The following is a 22,619-nucleotide window of genomic DNA, read 5'->3' on the forward strand; positions in this document are numbered from 1 at the left end:
AAGTTATAGATACTCTGGTTTATAGATAAGTCTTATTACGTCAAGGATCTTTGTTTCTTCTTTGGCTTCTTTCTTCTGTTCCTCTCCCCCATTTGCAGTGCCTGGGATTAGCTTTTCCCCCCTAACCTCTGGGAAACTTCTACATACCAAAAGCATTGGAGTGTCCAGAGAATAATCAACATGTGTGGAGCAAACCCCTGACACAGTTTGATTTAACATTTACAGCTTTGCTGTTTGCGGGTGCCCTAAAAGGTGCCAGTGTGTTGTCATTTGCAACTAGAATTCCTATTTCATGTGAGAGTTACATGAGATGATGCCTTTAAAGTACTTTTTAGGAAAGAATCAGCTAAACTTGAAAGCTGGTGGGTAAGATTCATACAGCTAGTGAACAAACCTGGCCATGTCTTAATTGCTGAATTTTGGAGATTTGGAGACTGAAGAAGTCTCTAGATAGAACACTTAAATTGTTACTGTAAAAATGTTAATCCATTTAGGCTCACCATGAGTCTATAGGCTCCAAGACAGGGACTGATTATTAAGAAAGCTGTATGTAAATGCCTCATACTCAAATGAGATTCCAAACAAATCATCATGATTTTAACAGGAAAATAGTTCTAGTAATATCAAAATTATCCATCTACCAATTAGACAAGACTTCTGTGTGAGGGAAAAAGACTGATCAATTTTGCTTAAAGTTCTGTCTCTAGAAAAAGAGCCTCCTGGACACTGGATTTGAAATAAATGGGTCACCAATGAATTAGAGGCACTGGCAGAAACCAGCTAACCTGTCCATAAGCAAGTGGCTGACTCCCAAGAGGCAAATGTAGTGCATGATCCATGAGGCAATAATGCCAGAAAAGACATGAAGAGAATAAGACTGATCAGGCCACCTGCTACATGTGGATGGGCACAAAATTGGGAGCAGTTTCTATAACTAATGGCAATGCCACCTACCCATCAAGGATGGAATGCCAGCTTATGGATGCAACAGAAGGGACAATGAAAAATCTTCAGTTAACACTACTATTCACAAATTTTTCTCTTTAAATGAAAGGAGACAGTTGTAGTTACCTACTGCCATGTAACAAACTACTCCAAAATTATTGGCTTAACTCATGCCATTAAAATAAATACTTACAATTTGTGTTTAAATCCTTTAGTTCATAATGAGATTCCTCCCTTCTCCCCCCAAAATACAGATGCCCAATCTTATTGATCACCTTTGGAGGATGCTGGGAATTATACATTGTATAATCCTGGAGGATTATACATTGGCTAATGTATAATCAGGATGAATAAAGAGACAGAATTAAGAACTTATCCTGTCCTTTCCATAAGATCTGCATTTCAGTATAACTAAATTTTTGATGGGGAGATGTTCTTTTCTACAAAAAGTTTCCAGCTAATAAACAGAGGCCCCCCCCCCCAAAAAAGATGGTCATTTGTAGTCCCTAATCAACTACCGATTCTAAGCAATGACCATCAATGGCTGATGTCATGAGACAATCAGACATTATGTGTCTCCTGATAGACGTGTGCAGCACCATCTATGAAGTCATCTTGCCAGCAACATCACACACACACACAGCCTTGACTCTACTCAAGCCTTTAGATCTAACCACAGTTTCGCAGGAAACATAAGAGACAGTGGAACATATTTTCTTAAAGAACATTACAAGGATGCAATCAGCAAAAACTAGACTGTGGGAAACTCAGTAGGTAGAAAAAATTTCTTCACTTAAAAAACAAATTACAAGATAAAATAGAGTGAGGGAAGGGGTAGAGAGATAAAATACTTTACAAACAATTGCAATGTATGGACCTTATTTAGATACCGACCCAAAGAAACTGTAAAAAAAAAAGAAAAAGAAAAAAATTGTAAGACATGTGAAGACAATGGGGGAAATGTGAACACTAACTGGATATTTGATAATATTAAGGGATTATTTTTAATGTTTTTAGGTGTGATAATAGTATTGTAATTATATATATATATATATATATATATATATATTTAGAAAAGTCTTTAGTTTTTAGAGATACATAGTGACATATGTGTAGGTAAAATGATGTACTGTCTAGGATTTCTTCAAAATAATCAGAGGTAGAACAAAATTGGCTATTTATTTATACCTGAAGAAGCTAGGCAATGCATACACTGGAAAATTTATGCTGTTCACTCTATTTGCATGTTTTTGAGAAATCCCATTTAAAAAAAAATAATGGAAACCACTAAAAGAAATGAAACATCATAGCTTCCAAACCAGCATAGGGTAAAGGGAAGACAGAGAGGACTGGGAAGGCGTAGGGGGGAAGCACAACATAAAACATTATCAATCTAATAGAGGCAGTAAAGAAGGAAAGGGGGAAAGTTGCCCAAATAGTCTCCCAGGAAATGAAGGCTCTTTACTAAAGCCTCACATGGCAATTCTTAGACTCCGCAAATCTCACCTCCATAGTGAAAGTGCATTTTGAGTTAGGCCACCATGTTCTAATTCTGATCCTCCCTGCGGCAAGCCATCAAGCTCTCTGGGCTAAATTGTGCATAGATCCTCAGGCTAGTAAGAAGCTGACACCCTTTGGCCATTGGCAGCTTTGGGGCAGGTGGCTGGGCCTGGAGATTCGGTTTGCACCACAAAGAAAGCAAAGCCAACTGGGTCGCATGAGGAAGTAACCTGAGCCCTTAAGCTCTAACCTGCTGAGCTGACTTTCACCCTGCCCCCTGCTGCTGTGGCTGTGCAGGGAGAGCCTAGAGCTGTGTGATCCAATGGCCAGCCCCTAAGACACAATTCCAAGGGCATCATCTCTTACAGATTTTTGAAATATGAATTGGCAAGTTGCTAGTAAGAGTGATCTTCAACCTATTTGAATGAAAATAAATGTCAAAAGAGGGGTAATGGGGTTGGAGACGTGAATGCCACAAAGACTGCTGCATCTTAGTGACTCTTTTCAGAGGGCATGGGAATCTTGAAAAGGAAGAAAACCTTTCCTCACTCTCTCAAACACTGATGGGAATTTAAGCTCTTTTCTTCTTTTCAGGTTCATCCTTTCAGGTGCTTTTTATTTTCCCACATATTCTCTGATTTTTTTCCCTTTGATTTCTCCTTTCAGAGTAGAACTGTGCTTATTGCATCTACTAAGCACTGTATTTATTCCCACATTTCTCCCTGGATATGAAGTTTCTTATGGCATTTCCCTTCTCCATTCCTGTTCCCATTACTTCTTTGTCAAAAACTTGTTCTTTTAAAATAAAAAAAATTCTCCTCATCTTTTTCCTCTGAATCTTTGTACCTTATTCTCTCCTAAACTATGGCCTATTCTGTCCTTGCTCTCGTCCCCTCTAGTGCATAAGACGTCCATCAAAGGATTAAGTAGCGAAAAGCTCTCAGAATAAGGTCAGGGTGTGTTGTGATGTGGAAAAGCTTCTGTAGTAACTGTGCTTTATTGGTTGAAGTTGTTGTCCTTTTCATCCTCCTGGGGCATTCACTAGATATGTCTGAATCTTTCTTCATTTTGCTCATAAACACTCATAGGGCTCTGAAAGTCAGATTGGCTTTTCCCTAACTTGCTTCTCAACTTGATTATCACCTTAAGTGGCATCTAGTTGAGGACGAGAAGAAACTATTCAGAAAACGAAATAGAATGATAAAATAAATGACCTATGTTACCTACCAAAACTGAGCTTGAGCTTTGATAAAGTCATGGCTAACTTTTTCTGTGGGAAATTGAGGTACACCAGCACAAACACTGAATAATATATTTTGATGATGATGAGTGTCTAGAGCTGTTCTAAAACAGGAAAACTATTTGAAAGAAAGTTTAAAAAATTATATTAAAAAAGGAAAGTAAAAAAGAAAACAAAGTAGATCCACAAATTACTTGTTCAGATAGAAATAATAAACTTACTACATCAACACTGTTCTAAGTACTTCATACATATTTACTCATAATCTTCTTAACAAACTTATGGGGTAGGTACCATTACTAGCCCAACTCTGCAGATAAGAAAACTGAGGCACAGAGAAGTTTAATCTCTTATTCATGGTTACACAGTTATTAAGTGGTAGCCCTGGGATTTGATCCCAAGCAGTCTGGCTACATTGTCCATGTAATTAACTGCAGTAGCATTTTGGATTTTTAATAGAATTTATACTTGCTCTCATTAATAAAGCTTTAAATTAAGTTGACTTCTCCAATATTTTGGTAGAAAATGAGTTTCTGGATTTGGACAACCTAAAAAATTTGTGTGAACCTGATCCCATTCTAAATCTTTGTTTATATCTATGATTCCAAGTAAGTTATAATAAAGAGTGCTTAAAAATAAGGCATAAAATTTTCAACTGTAGCAGTAAGGAACGTAACATAACTGTTAAATGATAGTTTTCAGAGAAAATATTTTATGTGAAAAATTCAAAGTAGAACCATAACATAGAACATAATTAAACATTTCAAAAAAGAGCAAGAAGAGAATCTGTTAAGGTTAAACTTTAAGAAATCAGAATGTATGTGCTGGGAAAAAATAAGGAATTTTAAAAAGCAATATGCAAAATTTAATTTAGAGGAATTTTAACATAGATCTATACAACTATGTATAATGGACATACTATCAATGAATGTATCCCAGGTAATTGTCAAGATGATGTAAACTTACCAATGCTGGTGGTAGCAAGGATAAAACTCAGATACATAAACGAAGTTAGGGATTATCTATCACTCAGAAGTAATTACCTGTAAAATGTAAGATTTTGACTGTTGAGTCTTACCGTTAGCTCTTAACCTGTGAGGTACAGAAAGCTCTCTTCTGTTGTTTACAGTGAATTGTCTGCAACCTTTTAATGGTTGGCAATGAAGTTGCTGGGATAGCTGAGTGATTATCAGTTCTTATACTAGAGAGATCAATACTCCATCATTAAACTTAGGACATAGATTTCAGCTGGCTGGGAGAAGGAAGAAGCTGACCAAGTTGCTTTTCCAACATCCTCATGGCAGGTGGTATAAAATAGTTGACCGAGATTGTACTCACAGTTGAATCTCTTTTAGTCTCTACTCTAAAGATTACTCCAGGACATCAAGGGTGACATAGACCTACCTCTTGGGTATCTGGTTGCTGGTTCTGCTCTTTTCACATTGGTGGGTGTTCTATGTGGCTCTTAGGTCTTGATGACAGACTTGGAACTTCTGCTGTGGTGTCTTCCTTTCTTTTTTTCCTTTTTAATTAATATAGAGTTGAATTAGTGGCATTGTGATACAAAACTCTTTTGATGTATTATACAAGTGTGTATGCATGCATGCCTGCCATGCCATAAACATTCAGGAAATTTTATTATCTGACCCACGAGCTTTTTAAGTTTAATTTTAAAAATTTTAAAAATAGATAATTTACATTATTCAATTTAAAAGAAATATAAAAATATATACAATAAGAAGTCTTTCTCCCCTCTGTTCTCATTCTAGCTAACCTATTTCCGTTCCTGCAAACAACCAATGCTATTTTTGTATTCTCCCAGAGATACTATATATATATAAGAAAAAATATATAGATGCACATTTTTTCCTTTTTCACATAAATGACAGTCATTTTATACACATTTTAGCTTACTTTTTTCAGGCAACAATAAATCTTGGTATCTTCTAACACTTTCTCTGCCCTGCTATCTCGCCTCTCTTTTCCCACGCTCTCATTTGTCCCCTAATATGCATTTACTCTGTGCTTTTGTATGCTAGAAACACATTAGTCCATTCTCTGATTAGCTGACTTCTTCCTGTCCTAAATCCTGTCCTTTTATGCACTCAATGTTGTCTGTTTAAATGTAACCCCCCCCCCCAAACGATGTAATGATAAACTTACATCTTTTTTGGGTATAGAATCTAGCAGAGGACCAAGAATAATTATGAGTGCAATGAAAATCTTTTCCTAACTTTGGCTTCTGGTTTCTTTGCTACCCACTTAGTATTTTGGCCAGTTACATCCACTTTTACTACTATTCAATTAAATTCTAGCTTGTTAGTAGACAACGTGGATTGGCCAGATTCTGATAGAAGAGATATAGGATCATTTCTTTATTAAGTCAGTATGATAGGAAAAAAGATATGAAATAATTATAAACCTGTCAATTCTTTCAAATTGTATCTATAAACTCAGTACAATCTTAATCAAAATATTAACATTTTAAAAAGAACTTAATAAGCATATTTAAAGTTCATATAGAAAAGACATATAAATAGCTAACTTAATTTTTTAAAATAACCATAAAGGGATATTAAGTTACACTAAAAAGCCACATATACTAAAAGTAATAAAAACAGGGTAGTATTGGCACAAGAATAAATCAATGAATGGAACAGAATAGAATGGACAGAGATACATCAATGTATATGTGATAATTATTGTTAATTCTGTGGTGCCACAAAACAATGAAAAGAAGATAATTTAGTAGATAGTTTGGGGAAAACTTACTCATTATATAAGAAAAATTATAAGTGGATACCTGCCAAAAACCACAAATGGATTAAAGACCTAAACATGAAAGTTAAAATTTTTAAACTAATAAAAGAAAGTGTAGAAAACTATTTGTAACCTAGGGGAAGGAAAGAGCTTGTTTTTCATTTTTCTGTATTGAAAAATTTCAAGTACGTCAAAAGTGGAGAAAATAGAACAATGAGCTTCCATATAGCCATCACCCAGATTTTAAAATTAGTAAGATTTTGTCATGTTTGCTTCTTCTATCCCTTTTTCATTTATTTTTTTTTTTACTTTGTCAAAGTGTCTTAAAACAAATCCAAGATTTTATATCATTTCGTCCTATATAGTCCACAGTGTACTCTTAAAAATATGGACACATTTCTGTATGTGTCCACGATACTATCAATGCACCTATAAGAGATAATAATAATTAGGTAAGGACTTTTTTTAAGGGTTATTTAAGCAAAAATTGATTCAAATCAGGCAGCATCCAATCTAGCAGATAGAAAGTATTACCAAGGAGCAGGTTCTTGTCTTGCACAGGAAAGAATTCAAGAGCGAGCCATAGTAAAGTGAAAGCAAGTTTATTTAGAGAGATACACATTCCATATACAGAATGCAGTCTGTCTCAGAAAGGAGAGTAGCCTGGTAAGGACTTTAAAACAAGATTTCAAAAAGTAAATAGTGATGTATTTGATTAGATCAAAATTAAGAATTTCTCTTTAAGGAAGAACACAATAAGGAGATGACAGAATGGAGAAGATATTTGTATTATCTAAAACTATGAAGAGATTAGTGTCTAGAAAATTCAAGGAACTCTTGCGGTTCAACAAGAAAATGCCAGCAAACTCAAAGGGAAAATGGGCAAAGGTTGCAAACAGGCAATTTATAAGTGAGCAAACTGAAAGGCCAAGGTGCATGTGAAGAGCTGCTCAAAGTAACTAATAGTTAGATAAATTAAAATTAAAACAACAACACAATGGTACTTTATAATTATTAGCCTGGAAAATATTAGCTAGCTAATGCAATATGTTGGTGAGGATATGTTATGATTAGAATGTAGGCCAGGATAATTTGGAAGCACAATCTGGCTCTACTTAGTTAAATTAAGTATGTAGATATTCTAGGATCCAGCAGTTCTGCTTCTGAGTGGACACATCTCAAAGAAATTCTCACACAGATCCATTCAAGGATATGTTACAAGGATGTTTGTTGAAGGGTTTTTTTTTTTGTTTTGTTTTGTTTTTTTTGTGGTTATGGGCAGTTAATCAGGGAAAGGGAATAGAAGAAATACAGAGTACCAACAAGGGGTTAGAAGCAAGGTACAGATGCACACATAGCCACATTAAAAATATAGCTGAGTAAAAAAAGAATAAAACATATAATACGATACCATTTGCTTAAGTTAAGAATACTTGAGCACGGAACAATATACATTTGCAAGAAAGAGTATGCACAACCAAATTAATACGCATTAAATATATGAGAATAGTTTCCTGGGGTTGGGAGAGGGAAGGAAAAATGGGAAAGGAGATAAAAGAGATGAAATAAGTAGAATAATAAGAGTGAAAACCTGCATACACCAGTGATGCTAATGTACTATGAGTGGAAGGCTACGATTAACTCTCTTTCTGTGCCCAGGCAGGGGCAGGAGTGGGAGGTGAACAGCACAGTTTATATCTTTGTTTTTTTTTTAATTAACCATTTTTTCAACTGAAGTTTAGTTAGTTTAAAATGTTGTGTTAGTTTCAGGTGTACAGCAAAGTGATTCAGTTATACATAGTTATGTGTTCTTTTTTAGATTCTTTTCCATTATAGGTTATTACAAGATAGTGAATATAGTTCCCTGTGCTGTACAGTAGGTCCTTGTTTTTTATCTATTTCATATATAGTAGTGTGTATATGTTAATCCCAAACTCCTAATTTATCCCTCCCCTCCCCCGACCCAGCTTTCCCCTGTGGTAACCATAAGTTTGTTTTCTATAGCTGTGAGGCTTTTTCTGTTTTGTAAGTAAATTCATTTGTATCATTTTTTTAGATTTCCCATATAAGTGATATCATATGATATTTGTCTTTCTCTGTCTAACCTACTTCACCTAATATGATAATCTCTCAGTCCATCCATGTTGTTGCAAATGGCATTATTTTATTCTTTTTAATGGCTGAGTAATATTCCGTTATATATATATACATACATATGTGTATGTGTAAAAATACATGTGTGTGTGTGTGTGTGTGTGTGTGTATACACCACATCTTTATCCATTCAACTGCTGATGAACATTTAAGTTGCTTCCACGTCTTGGCTATTTTAAATAGTGCTGCTATGAACACAGGGGTGCATCTTTTTGAATTAGAGTTTTCTCTGGATATATGCCCAGGAGTGGGACTACTGGATCATATGGTAAATCTATTTTTAGTTTTCTAAGGAACTTCCATATTGTTCTCCATAATGGCTGCACAAATTTGCATCCCCACCAACAGTGTAGGAGGGTTCCCTTTTCTCCATACCCTCTCTAACATTTATTGTTTGTGGATTTTTTAATGATGGCCATTCTGACCAGTGTAAGGGGAGACCTCATTGTAGTTTTGACTTGCATTTCTCCAATAATTAGCGATATGGAGCATCTTTCTATGTGCCTGTTGGCCAACTGTACATCTTTTGAGAAATGTCTATTTAGGTCTCCTGCCCATTTTTTGATTGGGTTGTTTGCTTTTTTTGGTATTAAGCTATATGAGCTGTTTGTATATTTTGGAAATTAATCCCTCGTTGATAGCATCATTTGCAAATATTTTCTCCCAGTCCATATCTTGTCTTTTCATTTGTTTATGGTTTCCTTTGCTGTGCAAAAGACTTTAAGTTTAATTAGGTCCCATTTGTTTATTTTTGTTTTTATTTCCAATACTCTAGGAGACTGATCTGAAAAAATATATTGCTGTGATTTATGTCAAAGAGTGTTGCCTTGGGTGGTATGGTCATTTTAATAATATTGATTCTTTCAATTCAAGAACACGGTATATCTTTCCATCTGTTTGTGTCGTCTTCAATTTCATCAGCATCTTCTAGTTTTCAGAGTATAAGACTTTTGCCTCCGTAGGTAGGTTTATTCCTAGGTATTTTATTCTTTTTGATGTGATGGTAAATGAGATTTTTTCCTAAATTTATCTTTCTGATACTTTGTTGTTAGTGTATAGAAATGCAACGGATTTCTGTATGTTAATTTTGTATACAGCAACTTCGCCAAATTCATTGATGAACTCTAGCAGTTTTCTGGTAGTGTCTTTAGGATTTTCTGTGTATAGTATCATATCATCTGCAAACAGTGACAGTTTTATTTCCTTTCATTTGGATTCCTTTTAGTTCTTTCTCTTCTCTGATTGCTGTGGCTAGGATTTCCAAAACTATGTTGAATAAAAGTGGACAGAGTGGGCATCCTTATCTTGCTCCTGATCTTAGAGGAAACGCTTTCAGCTTTTCTCTGTTGAGTATGATATTAACTGTGGGTTTGTCCTACAGTGGCCTTTATTATGTTGGGGTATGTTCCCTCTGCAGTTTCTATCTTCAAATGAGCCTAAAATAATGGGTAACTTCATCACAGAATTTGAGAAGCTTGAACCAAATATCTGAATAAATATCTTTCCTACTGCCTGAATCTCAATATTAGAGATTGACTATTAAAGATTGTTTCTTAGACTGAAAAGGAATCATGAAGTGCTCAAAAATCAAAACAAAACAAAATGCCATATTGATGAGGAATGTCAAAGGATCATAGGAGTCAACTAAAGAGCTCCCAGTAGCCAAAACTGGGACAGTTCAAGCAACTAAATAATAAATTACTGTAGTATTGGATTATAACCAAACATATAAATATCCACAAGTTTATACTAATATAAATTATTGAATAATAAATAGGGAAGAAGAGACAAACCTCTTGTTCTCATGTGCAGAATTCCAAATAATTTATGTAGATGTGAGCTTCCCAAGTGTGAGCTTCCCACGGTGACTTCCTCCCAAAGAGGTCAGTATGGGAAAGGGAGAAAGGAGAAAAGAGTAACTTTCCAGTGGAGAAGCCCAACAGACCCCTCAGATTACGACAGATTACCTCAGCCAGGTAATCAAGGGCAACATCATAGTCACAGATCATGTTGATAGTACTGTGGATATGATGTGATAAAAATGGCACTATACCCAGCGAACTTCTTCTCAACATCCCATAACCCCCAAAATAAGCATAAGAAAGACATCAGACAACTTTTAATAGAGGAACATTCTACAATATACCTGACCAGCTCTTCTCAAAACTGTTAAGGTCATCAAAAACAAAGAAAGTCTGAGAAACAGTTACAGCCAAAAAGAGCCTAAGGAAACATGACAACTAAAATATAATGTGGTTTCCTAGAACCGAAAAAGGACATTAGGTAAAAAATTAAGGCTATCTAAATAAATACGGGCTTTAGATATTAATAATGTACCAATATTGGTTCATTAATTGTAACACGTACCATGCTAATGTAAGATGTCAATAATAGGGGAAACCTGGAGGTTGGGTGGGGTGGGGATGTAATATGGGAACTCTGTACTACCTTCTCAATTCTTCCATGAATCTAAAACTATTTTTTAAAAAAAGGGTCATGAAGTTAGTGGTTAATGGAAAACCTAGTAAAAATTTCTTTTCTTCCCTTCCAGTTGGAAAAGTTTTTGTTTTGTTGTTGTTGTTGTTGTTGTTGTTTTGTTTTGTTTGTTTTTGCTAAACACAGATGAGATCTATCTCCTCCCACTTTGGGGTTATGAGTGAGCTTGCCAAAGTTAAAGGCAGATGCCTTAGAACACTTGAGTAGATGATATAACTATATAGTTGGTTGGAACTTGGACTCCCAAGGCAGCTGAGAAGTGGTCAGTAGAGCCACTGGTGGCCAGGAGCTTCTAAATGTTAGAACAGAGGACTTACTCCTTTGCAATCCTCGAAGTCAACCACATGCAGTTTGAATGACAGTTTCAACCAGTCTGAAGTAGCTTAAGTGATTCTAGTCATGGGCTCTCTGAGCAATGTGTTCAGACAGGACTGTCTGTTGGGATTTTCATCTCCTGCTCCTAAAATGGTGCCTGGCACATAGTAGGTATTTCACAAATATTCACTAAATAAATGGTAATATGCTCTTAGAGTTCAGTACAGTACTTCAATATTTCACATATGGTTCTAATAAAGAGTTGTATAGCCTGACTGGCAAAATAATTATTGCCTGAAAAAACATTTATTAAATATCTTCTAATTCATGGACTTTATCTTTTATTATTTCATCTACTGTTAGCTTCAAATCTCTGAATAGCAGAACTGTGTCTTTTATTACGGGGAATGTTGGACCATATGTCATTTGAAAGGTACTTTTCCTTAAGAATTTATTAATGTGCCAGCTTGAACTCAAAACTGGCATATCAGGAATGGTTAATGTTTTCCTCATAAGGAACCCTGACGCAGTTGAATGTTACAATTTTTATTAGCTACAGAACCTTGCCAACTCATTCATGCTAATCTGCAAGTCCTGTAATTATCACACAAAAAAGTACTCTAGCAAATTTACCCTGCTTCTCAATGCAGGCTTAACAGGAAAGATTTATTTTGAAAGCTCAATGGATTATAAACACTACTTTACAAAACATACTGCAACACACTTATACTTTGAGATACAGCCTTAAATAGTTAAACAAATTCACTAGCATTACGTGGGTGTATTTCCAACCTTTGTTTTTCCCTATTGACTTCATGACTTAAGACATATCCAACTGGATGCTGACAAAGGGCCTCCTGGAAGCCTGCAACCATGGTAGAGGGGAGTGGTGGGAGCCCCATGTTTGTAGAGGAGAGTGGATGTCATTGGAGATACGTGTGATTTGAACAACCAGCTCCATAGGAATATCACTGAGAGAGTAATAATACTTGGTTATACTCAGGAATTATGCAGTGAATCTGTGGCTTGAAAGTAACTAATAATTGCTTAGTATAACCTAAGACTCAGAAAGACACATGATCAAATACTACAAAGAAGTAGAATAAAAATGCAGTCTTGAATGTTTTGATCACTGAAACTGGAACAATAGGAATAACCTTGAAAGCTTATTTCTAAAATAAGTCCTTGCAGGAGCCAGTGAGCGGAGACCAAAAGCAGATTTTCAGAACTAACTTCAAAAAAGATTCTCTATATAATAAGGGTTTAATTGTTAAACTAAAATGATCGAGACATCCCAGGGATTCTAGGTCATGCCTAAACCATCAACTCGGACATTTCTCCAGACCTAATATATCTGATCTTCTGCCTTCAGCTCCACTCATGCCCCGGACTGGGCAGTGAAGTTCCCCATCAGTCGTTTGGACGGTACTACAGGACAGGCGCCTAAACACAGAACTCCCTGGATACTGCAGTACCCTGGAAGAGCTCTTGTGAGAGTGGGTAAGTGCAGCCTGAGTGTCTGGTGAGATCAAACCTGAAGAGAGAGTGAGATAAGGAGAGAGCTGAGTCATTAGTTACTTCTTTTAACTAACTCTCTGAAGTTGGCTGACTTCACACTAGACCTGGTGATTAATGGTAAAGAGATAGCTCTTACAATTCAACTTCTGTAAGTAGAAAGAAATTTAAAGCCTCCCCAGAGCATTTGCTTCCTCTTTAAATGCTTCAAAACAAATCTCAGTATCTCTAGGCTGTTGCCTGTTCTCATCTTGCACACAGTCCTTGATGGGGAGGATGGAGAGGGCCAGGCATCCCCCATTGCACAGTGACCCATGGTTCTCTGCCTTTTGGCAGCAATCTCCCAAAGGGAGAAGCAAAGTCACAACATCTCAGGACAAAATGGCAACCCTGAGAGGTCATTTCACTGCCAGAAAGCACACACAAGCTATTATTCTGAAGAGAGAACTACTTGCAATTTTCTAAGAGCTTAGTCTAGAGTTTGCTGAAGAAGTGCTTTTTTGTTCAATTAGCTCTTGTAGAAAGTATGTTTGTAAAAGTTAAGAAGATTCAATACTGAGAAAAATTCTTTTTCTGACTTTGAAAATTTTTCTAATACATAAGCACAATTCTTAGTTCCAGAGACTCAGTTACTCAGTTATCAAAGATGATATAGATAAGGTGACAAGACCTACCAACCAGTTAGATGCTCAAACAGAAATCTAGGGTTCATGCTGTTTCCTCTCTGCTCATACCCAAATTCATCTCATTAATTCTCCTTGCAAAATATCTTAATTCTTCCACTTTTCTCCATTCTCACGGCAACATTTTCATCTAAATCTCAGTCATGTCTCGCCTGAACTATTACAATAACCTCTTAAATAGAACTCACTCTTGCTTCTCTATAACCTGTTTCATGGCAACCAGAGAGAGACTTTTAAAACATCTCTGAGTTCATGCCATTCATGAGATCATGTCATCTTCCAAGGCCATAGATGATTTGGCCCTTTCCTACCTTCCATCTTCACTTTCCACCATATTCTACCATAATACCAGCAACCTGTTTGTGTCCCTTGACTAAGCCAACCTCTTAACTGCCTTAGAGACTTTGCCCTCATTTCCTCTGGCTGTAATGCTGACCTACTCACAGTTCTTTCCTGTCTTTTAGGTCTTAGTGTAAATGTCACCGCCACAGATAGGTTCCCCCCCGATCAACCTGTCCCCTTCCCTTATTATTCTCCCTTTATTAATATCTTTGTTTATTTTGTTCTCAGCACTTATAATCTGAAGTTGTCCCATTTATTCATTAATGTATATACTTACTGTTGGTCTCTTCTCACCCACAACAGAATCTAAGCTTTTACATGGCAGGACCCATGTTTGTCTTATGATATCCCTGCACCTCCAGTAGCTAGAATAGTACCTAGAATATGGTAGATACTCAGTGAATGTTTATGAGATAAATGCAGAAAGAAAGCTCATTTAGAGCAGGGGTTGGCAAACTTTTTCTGTAAAGGGCCAGAGAGTAAATATTTTAGCATTTGAAGCTGTTCCACGAGAACAGCTTTATATGCCACCTGATTCCTCAATACCTCCTATTTCCTATTCATGGCTGATTGTACTAGAACTGAACTCTACCTGAATCAGACGGTGTCTCTACAGAATTTGGAATTGGGCCACTAAAATTGAACCAGTTAGATACTGATGGGCCTTTGAAATAATATAGTTGGGTGCATCCATGATAAATCAATTCAAATATAAGGTCATATTTTCAGAGAATAGAGATGCCAAAATAAAAAGGAGGTCGGTCTTCTGAAGACTCTTGCAAAAGAAGGAGATACACAGGTAGAATCATAGATCTGAAGCCCCAAGGTCCCAAGAATAAAGGACTAGCCTTGGGTCCTGTATGTCCAGTTCCATGTCCCACGTGGCCTAGGTGTGCTTTGCTTATGTTCTTGGATATCTGTGATGTGGCCTGTTATTATCTCTCCTTAACTGACCTAATTTGAGAGAACTTCTATTTTTGACAAGAGGAATGGGCGTTTCAAGTTATTATCAAAACTGTGAATCAATACACACATATTTAACAAATGTCTGCTATGGTTAAGACATCTGATAGGCATCATAAAAGCAAACAAATATGTACAAGAAATTGTTAAGGAGGGAGGGTAAATCTAGTTGAGGGATGAGACAGAGATACATGAAATGGTAATTAACAACGTGAGGCTATGTGTGGTATGTGCCTCATGAAAGGATTCTATGTTTCTAAGACTTTTTAAAAATCAATTTTAATGGTATTTAAAGCAAAATGAAAATAGATGCTGAGGAAATAATACTACTAAGTCAAAAGAATTATGCAACAGTGAATTCTGACAAATAAAATTGCTTTTTATCAAGAATTATACTTTTATATAAGTATTTAAGGCATGTTTTAGCAGAATTTTGAAACTGCTAACCATGACTCAAATCTATTCAGATCAGCTGAGAATAAACCATTCCTGTGCTCTTTGTGAAGGAGATAATGACTATCCTCAGAGTATCTAAAAAGTGTTTGGTCCTAACAACAAAGGATAGATCAAGTCTCTAGTGTGTCCAAAGTGAACTCTTGGGTATTTCATCAACAGAGGCAACAGATTACCAATTGCTTCAAAAATGCACTGCCTGATACTGTCTCTACACTGACAAAACATCCCCTCAGAAAAGCAACCTCCAGAGACATGTGTCTGATGTGAATGGATTTACGAATTAATTTTTCTTGCACCAAGATTTATAGAAATACCATCTTCTACAGATATTTCCTATAAGATCTTCTCAATCTGAAGTGGAAATAAACTTTGTGAAGTCAAAAAGTTTATCAGGATTTTTTTAAAGTAAGTTTTTACCAAAGCATTGTTTCAAAAGGAAATAAAGGTGGGAGTTGGGGAGTAATAAAATTGATTACTTGTCATATCAATGCATAGAAATTCAGCATATGTATCATTATCTGCTACTTAAGCCCCGATGGTTTTTCTTCATTCATTGAGTATCTATGCTTGATACAAAGCAAGGTATGAGTCAGTAATTAATCTGTGTGCCTGCACTAGGAGTGATAGTCCTTTACCACCAGTTAACTCATCAGTGGTTTTCCAGCCTAAGTGTGGATCCATGCACTTGGGGGTTTGTTGAAACATTTGCTGGGCCCCACTTCTAGAGTTCCTGATGTAGTAGGTCTGGGGGAGGCCTGAGAATCGGCATTTCTAACAAGTTCCTGGGTGATACTGATGCTGCTGTTCTGAGAGACCTCACGGAGAACCAGTGAACTCGTATAACACTCACGTAAGCTTTGGCCCTGTCGCTAGCCTGGACTTCCCCACTGGATGCACGTAGAGAGTCCACTAGAACTGTGTGAAGAGACAGCCTGAGGTGGATTTGTGTGCGTGTGTGTGTGTGTGTGAATTCTATTGCTCAAAATTCATAACAATGGTTGGGGGATTCTGTCTGTAATTCTGATAAATTTTTAACTTCCTCATCTTCATAGAAGGCCCAATGCCACCTGATAGTGGTTGCTTAGGTAAATAGGCAGTATAGCGGGTTCCCAGTGAGATTCACCAGCCAGGATCCATGGCAGATGAAAATCCTCTCACCAAAGAAGTTTACACTGATCGCTCTGGTGATAGTGCTGGTCCAGTCCAGTTCTGGCATTTGGAAAGGACTGTCCAAATGAACGGAATCCTGATGCAGGCCACGACATGTCTGAACCCTGAAAACATTATGCTAAGTGAAAGAAGCCAGTCCCCAAAGACCACATGTTGTATGAGTCTACTCATATGAAAGTCCACAACAGGGAAATTTATAGAGACAGGAAATAGATTCATAGTTTTAGAGCTGACAGGGGCTGGGGGAAGGTAGGGGAGTGGGGAGAATGTTAGCTAAAGGGTACAGGGTGTCTTTTTGAGATGATACGTATGGTCTAAAGTTGCAGTGATGGTTACACACATTGGTGAATATACTAAAAATCACTGAATTGTACACTTTAAATGGGTGAATTATACAGTATGTGGTTCACATCTTAATGAAGCTATTAAGAAAATAAAAGGACTGTCCGCTGGCTGGCATGCTTTGTTCAACCTCATACTATGCTCACCAGCTTCCTACTCTCCAAAAAGCTCTCCTTAGAACTTGTGCATGTGCACAGACTATGTCCCAAACACATGACAAAGCACTAATATTAATGGCCATTTCTAAAAGCAAAGAAGGGTTTCCCAAAATATAATTAAGCCTTCATTACCTATTATTTTTATCCAAATTGAAGCAAAAAAGGTATAAAACTAAAAAAACAGGGAAAAAAATTTCTGGCTTATTTGAAAGGTGGTTTGTAAAATTAAGTGTTCCAAGTGTGCAAATAGGGAAGAAACTACAGAGGCCTCCACTCCAGGAAGCACAGTTTGAAGGAGACCATGAGGCTGGGGCTTCAGAAAGCATCTTTATACATCCCACAGTATAGAGATGGTGTTAAGAAGCTAAATAGCATTTCCATTCAAGCGCTATAGGAAGAAGCTAGTGCATGAGGAAAATGCCCTGAATAGTACAGATCTTAGCACATTTAAAAAGAAAAGAAAAGCAAGGCTCCAGAAAATAAAACTCACCTGCCCCCAAAGCAAATTACCTTAGAGTTAATTCATTGATTAATATGTTTGTAAAACATTTTGTGAGTGCATACAGTAGCCCCCAACACTGTAGTCAGACACTACCCTTGGCTCAAGCAAAACAAAGAAAAGAGAGGCCACTCCAACCCTCAAGGAGCTTATTGAGTGGTGGGGATAAACCAGTGATCGCAGTGATTTCTGGTGACCACTTTGATAAATGATGCTTTGGAAGCATAGAAGAGGAACAGGTAAATTACACTGTGCGCTCAGAGACAGCTTCCTGTAAAAAATGAGCTGAGTTTCAAAGGATAAGTAGGAGTTAGCTAGCCAGAGAATGAAGGAGAGGATGTGACAGTTTGCACTTAAGGGCAGATGAGGAAGCTCAGCTGTGGAAGGCACCGTTGGCAGTGCCTTGGCTCCTCCACGGGCCCAGCATGTGCAGAACAGGTCTACCATGGTTCTAGATTTCCCTGGGTAACCCTGACCCTTCAGGTCTGGTGACACCACGTCTGCCTTTTATTCCACTAGTCCGAGAACTTGCTGTTGGCGGTGGCTTGCTACAATTGTTGCTCCCCTCTGCTTGCCTCACTATCCTGTGACCTCATAGCTCTTCCATCATCTGTGTAATCCATTCATTGTAGGAAAGTTCAACAATATCATTTCTGATTGGAAATTGCAGTTACCTGTGAATGGCTGGGGTGAAGGCTATGTGAGGGGAGAGGAGCAAATAAAACAAGAGAAGTAGGGAGTTAGGTGCTAAGCTGAAGGCAACAGGGAGCCATTGAAGGATTAAGCAGGGATCTGATTGGCATTAGTAAGACCTTCTTGGTAGCAAAGCAGAGAATGGGTTTACTGGGGTTGGCCACACACAGGTTAGCAGCTCAAAAAAAATCTAGGAAACTGTTTCAGTAGCCTGGTGAAGGATGAAACTGGCATGAACTGGATAGAAGTTCTCAAATGTTTTGGTCTCAGGAGCCCTTTATATTCTTGAAAATTATCAAAGGCTCCAAGACAGCGGCCTTAGTTCTCCACAGCACATGCAGACACAACACAGTGATAGAAAAAAGATGATCTGTTGATGAATGTTTCTGTTTATGAGCCAGGATAACTTTCCTCAAACATCCCTCAGCTGACTCTCTTCCAGTGCTTAAACTAGTCACTGAAAAGAGGAGGCAGGGAAGCATCATGTTTGGTTTAAACCAGTCATGATTCATCCTCTGGAACCAGGGTTGGGGCTGGATCCATCCTCCTCTTGAAGCTTATTGGGGCACCTACTAGCAAGGAAGGGTAAGTGCTGTTAGGTCGGCAGTCACTGGTGGCAGCCAAAGGACTCATCAGTGTAGAAGTCATCAGCTGGAGTCCCGTGTCTACTGGTGATTAACCAGAGAGGTGATGATCTGAGGACCGGACTCTAAGGAATACTGACATTTAAGGAATGAGCAAAGGAAAAGGAATCTCTGAAACTCTGGGGCAGGAGATAGAATGGTTAGGAGCATGCGGCTCTCAGACTGCTGGAGTGGGGCACCATGAATGTCATTAGTGGTCTGATCTTGAGAGAATCACTTAGATTTTCTAAACCCAAGTTTTCTCATCTATAAAATGGCGAAAATAATTATACCTATTTCATTAGTGCTGTTAAGAGGGAGGATTAGATACAGTAATTGTGTAGTTGGCATAAAACCCTTAATAAATGAGGGCTACTGTGTTATTGCGTATTGTGTTAATAGTGTTAGTATTAATGAGGATCTGCTTCAGAGATGAAAAGATAATCAGAAGTAACAGACGTCAGGAGAAAATTTTTTAAATACTTCCAATGATAAATACTGAAAAGAAGCCGATTCATATAAGGAACGTCATGAGGTACGTAAGGGTTGTCCTGTTTACATTTTTCGCAACTACTATTGGCTTATATGAAACTAGCTGTCAGCCTAACCCACACGATGTTTTCACACAAACTCCAGCCAAACTAGGTCTCTGTCTCTCTGTGCCTGTGTAACTGATTGCAGGATTTCATTTATCTACTACATTGTATCTAACCCTTGGTTTTAGTCCAGTGTTCTGGGCTGACAAGATTAATTTGAAACTTTGATCTATCATGCTTACATTAGATGGCATTCCCATTGTTAATGCCATCTGCGTATTTGATGTGTATATGTTGTATATTTTTTTCTATCTTATTATAACAGTTGAGGGTAAGAATATTTAAAAGGGAAATTGCTTTTCTCTAGGTTCATTCAGTTTCCTCATCTGTAAAATGAGTATAATTATATCTGTTTTCACATAGGGTTGTGATAAGTAAGCAAATACCTGAACATGCCTGGTACTGTGTGTAGCACAAAGGTGTTCCTAAATCCTTCCTTGTTCCCTCCTGTCTTCCTCCCTATAGCACTCCTTTTTCTTTCTTTTTAAATTTCTTTAAAACATTGCTTAAACATATCACCTTGCTTATAAAGAGAAACTACATGTAGAATAGGACAATGTTTTGAAATCCAATTGGCTGGAAGAGAGTAAACTGAATTTCATGCTTTGAATTGGTGGCATCTAAAGGGAGGATAAAGGCATAAATATACTTCTGTCTCCTTTTCTCATGATCCCCAAATCCCTACCCACACACTCTACCTCCCATCACCTTTTTCCACAACCCCTCTAGCCCCTCAAAGCAGATCATAGTCAGTTCACTGTTGATAGAAATATATTCATTGAGTATCTACAATGTACACAGCATCCGGTGAGGGCTGAAGTTAAGATACTAGAAGCCAAAAACAACCTCTTTGCCTTTTAGGACCTAATGAACTTCAGTATCTGGGTTTAATCCCCTCAAGCTAAAGCCTCTCCATTTGCCTGTAAATCAAGAAAGAAAGAAGACCCCGTGTGGACTTCTGCCCTCCCTCCCAGGTATATTTTATACATGTATTCTTTCATGTTAAATATTTATTAAACCTTTATTATGTGCCAGGCATGATTATAAATACTAAGGTGAGGTCCCTGTTCTTGTGGGATTTATAGTCATGGGGAGGTGGGTGGGGAGAACAGACAAACACACAGAAAAATGCATGAACATGATGCCATTAGACATAAAAGTAATACAGAGCATTTAAACAAGTGACATGCTATAGTGTGGCTCCTCTAGGTTGGGTGGGCAGGAAAAGCCCCTCTGAGCAGGTGACATTTCAGCTGAGACCTGAATCACAGGAAAGAACCAGTTACACTAAGATCTAAAGAACATTCCAGGCAGAAGAAACACCAGTACAAAGTCCCCGAGGTAGTGATAAAATCGCTGTGTTCACAGGGCTGAAAGGAGGCCGGTGTGGCTGGATTACAGCACCCCAGGGGGAGAGTGGTATGAGATAAAGTGAGAGAGCCACGGGTCAGGTCACTCTGGCAGGGCCTTCCAAACCTGGAGGCCTGTTGGAATGTCCTGGGGGCTTTTTAAAAACTATGTGGAGCCCTCCTCCAGAGGTTCTGATTCTCTTGATCTGAGGTGGAGCCCAGGCAGTGAAAGTTCCCAGGGAATTCCTGCATGCAGCAGGGTTGATGTCTGGGTCTCACCAGCCATGGTAGGGAGTTTGTATTTTCTCCTAAGTGGGATGGGAAGGTACTAAAAGATATTAAGCAGAGGAGTGACGGGGTTTGAGTAAGTTATTTAGAAGATCCCTCTAGCTGCTACATGGAGAATGGTTGGTTGTGGCTCAAGACAGGAAGCTGGTGATTATTGTATTTTTGTTGACATATGCTTTCATTTCTCCTGGGTAAATACCTAGGAATGGAATTGCTGGAAACAACCCAAATGTCTCTCAAAAGTTGAATGGATAAACAAATTGTGATATGTTTGTACAATAAAATACCACTCAGCAATAAAAATAAAGAACTACTGATGCATGCAATAACGTGGATGAATCTCAAAACCATTATGTTGAACAAAATCAGGCAGACACAAAACAGTATATACTATACGGATCTTCTTAAGAGGTTTAAGAAAAGGTAAAACTAATCTATGGTGATAGTAATCAGAAGTGGCTGCCTCTTGAGGGTAGAGACTGACTGGAAGGGGGTTACTCGGGAATTTATGAGGGTAATGGAAATGTACTACATCTTGACTACATGAGTATATGCATTTATCAATACTCATTGAATTGTACACCTAAGATCTGTACATTTCACTATATATGAATTTTATCTTAATTGAAAAAGGACTACTAAACACCTACTAGAATGGCTTTTAAAAAAACAATAGCAGGTGCTGGGAGTGCAAAATGGAAAACAGTTTGGTAGTATCAGGTAAAATTAAACAGGCACTTACTATATGATTCAGCAATCTCACATCTAGGCATTTACCCAAGAGAAATAAAATGTGTCACACAAGCACCTGTGTGAATGTTTAAAGAGAGAAGCAACAGGGATTATAGTTAGAAGGCGATTTGCAGAGTCCTGGTGAATGATGGTGGCTTAGTCCAGGCTGAGGAGATGGAGATGAAAGAATGGACATGGAATGGAGATGGGCTATGGAGATGAAGTGAAGTCAACAACAGTCAGGATAGGTTCTCCAGGCAGAGCCTAAGGGGACACGGTAGTTGATTGAAAAGAAGAGAAGAATCAAGGATGGCTCTTTCCTTGACGGAGCTGTGGAAGCCTGGGGAAATCCTAGGCTAGGAGAGAGGAAAACTGAGAGCTCCTTTTCAGCCATGTTATGTCTGGATGTTTATTAGGCTTCATGGACATTTTAGCGGTGGATTTCTAGAAAAGATGCTTTCATCTTTTATTGTTCAAATATAGACTCTCAATCTGGCCAAGGGAGGATGCTGTGGTGATAAGTAGCAGTACAATGTAGTTCCTTGAAGTCGTGACAGAGTAAGGAACAGGTTTATGAGAAGCAGAATTAGATAGACTTTAATGTTTCTCTATAATTGTGGACCCAACAGATAGAAAGAATAGGAAGCAAAAATTCAGGATGAGATGAAACAATAAATAGTTTAATCCAAGCAAATGGTGTAGTCACCTGAGTAGAATTAACCAGGCTTGAAAATTAGATAATGATACGATTTGGATTTAGGGATATGGGCTAATATGACCACTTCTGATTAGATATCTAT

At 37.7% G+C, this 22,619-nt stretch overlaps 1 protein-coding gene across 1 annotated transcript in view; it reads left to right on the forward strand.

Moving 5' to 3' along the window:
- JADE1 (jade family PHD finger 1) overlaps positions 1 to 22,619 on the forward strand; it is a 206,866-nt gene that overhangs the window by 109,213 nt on the left and 75,034 nt on the right. The window contains exons 3-4 of the mRNA XM_032463341.1: positions 12,783 to 12,910; positions 20,312 to 20,424. The gene's annotated coding sequence lies outside the window, so the exon portion shown is untranslated. The remainder of the gene's footprint in view (positions 1 to 12,782; positions 12,911 to 20,311; positions 20,425 to 22,619) is intronic.

The sequence above is a fragment of the Camelus ferus genome, chromosome 2 (assembly GCF_009834535.1).
Source record: "Camelus ferus isolate YT-003-E chromosome 2, BCGSAC_Cfer_1.0, whole genome shotgun sequence".
Classification (NCBI taxonomy): domain Eukaryota; kingdom Metazoa; phylum Chordata; class Mammalia; order Artiodactyla; family Camelidae; genus Camelus; species Camelus ferus.